The sequence below is a fragment of the Austrofundulus limnaeus genome, unplaced genomic scaffold (assembly GCF_001266775.1).
Source record: "Austrofundulus limnaeus strain Quisiro unplaced genomic scaffold, Austrofundulus_limnaeus-1.0 Scaffold89, whole genome shotgun sequence".
Taxonomy (NCBI): Eukaryota; Metazoa; Chordata; class Actinopteri; order Cyprinodontiformes; family Rivulidae; genus Austrofundulus; species Austrofundulus limnaeus.
Window position 1 is genome coordinate 2,022,639 of NW_013952491.1, and position 1,643 is coordinate 2,024,281.

Sequence of the window (1,643 nt, forward strand, 5' to 3'; positions counted from 1 at the left end):
TATATATATATATATATAAAGCTCATAAAAATTTATTACCTCTAAATATTCATTTAAATTTTGTTAAGAGAGTAATTATAACCATAAGTGTATAGAGATGTTTATAAAACCTAAAATTTGAACAAATTTAAAGGACAGATGTACTTCAGTTCAAGGAATAAGACTGTGGAATAATCTGGAAAGTGATTATAAAAAAGCAGCTCAATAAATTTGTTTAAAACACTGATAAAAGTCAGATTGTTGAAGAAATATGAATTTATATAATGTGCTTCACAAGAACTGTTGTTCAAGAAGGAGTTAAAAGTTTTTGTTGTTTTGTTATTTGAAGACTATTTTTTCAATTTACTTATTTTTGAAAAAGGGGCAGATATCAATAAGAATTCATTTCTTCTTTCTGCTGTATTATTTCTTGTATGTATAGCATTTGTTTTATTTTTAAATGAAATGAATAAACAATGACTAAGATAAAGAGAGTGGAGAACCAGGTCAGAGGTTATAAACAGGTAAGACAACAGGTGGAGGACACTTCCTCAKTAACTGACTGAATGTGAATAAAATTAAAGTTATAAAGTTATTAAATAAACGCGTCATCAGACTTCCAGGGAAACCGCTAACCTTCACACACAGGGGGATGTTCCGGCTCCGTGCTCGGGACTGAAAATACAGGTTTTATTGACCCAGAACGAGACCCGGTTCTGCTCAGAGCCAGCCTCAGAACCAGAACACAGATGGACACAAACAAAAACAGACGCTTTATAAAAACACGACTCGTTTCCTGTACAACCTGAAGGTTTGACTTCGACTTCCTGCGGACTCTTTGCGTAGTTTGCCATTAGCCGGAAGCTAACTAGCCGCGGCTGTGCCCGGGTCGGAAATAAAGACTGGCACCCGAATGCCACACAACACCACAGACGCTAAAAGCAGAGCAGCGCGACTTCCGCCTGAACACCGCGTCAGAACGAGATTGAACTTACTGCTGTTGGTCAGTGCTCTGTTGTCTCCATGGTCCTCTTCATGTTTTTAACATCCCACGGCCCTGCTCAAAACAGTCAGCCAGACGGGTGCTGCTGCAGCCTGGAGACTCCCGTGTCGTGGTAGCGCTAGCCTGGTGAATATAAGCCACGCCCCTCGCGCTCTTACTTTTCAAAATAAAAGCTCACGACGCTTGCTTTTCATTACCTCTCTAAGAAAGCCCATTTCCGCCACCCTGATAAAAAAATAAAACTTGTATCTCTTGAGATACAAGTTTTATTAATTTTTTTATCAGGGTGGCGGAAATGGGCTTCCATACCTCTCCTTTCTTCGGATCAGTGTTGTATAGAGCAGTGGTTCCCAAACTTTTTATCTTCTGACCCACAAAATATCCATGGCAATAACTTGTGACCCCAAATATTACTGGTCTGAGTACATGAACTTTGTTAATAACCCTAAAAACACAGGATTTTTGACAATCTAAACAGCTTGTGCACAAATATAAATACTTATTTATATTTATTTAGTGGTTTTATAATGATTTTAAGGAAAATATTACATCATCAATTATTTTATTACCCTTTAAATTGATTTCTGGAGATTATCCAAGGTGCTTCATGACCCATAATTGGGTCCCAAGCCCAACTTTGGGAACCAATCAATCAATCAAT

The 1,643-nt window shown here is 37.6% G+C and overlaps 1 protein-coding gene across 3 annotated transcripts in view; it reads right to left on the minus strand.

Moving 5' to 3' along the window:
- Nucleotides 1-1,098, minus strand: part of tut4 (terminal uridylyl transferase 4) — a 21,987-nt gene extending 20,889 nt beyond the window's left edge. For all 3 annotated transcript variants that reach the window (XM_014012232.1, XM_014012230.1, XM_014012231.1), the window contains exon 1: nucleotides 975-1,098. The gene's annotated coding sequence lies outside the window, so the exon portion shown is untranslated. The remainder of the gene's footprint in view (nucleotides 1-974) is intronic.
- Nucleotides 1,099-1,643: the final 545 nt, after the last annotated feature.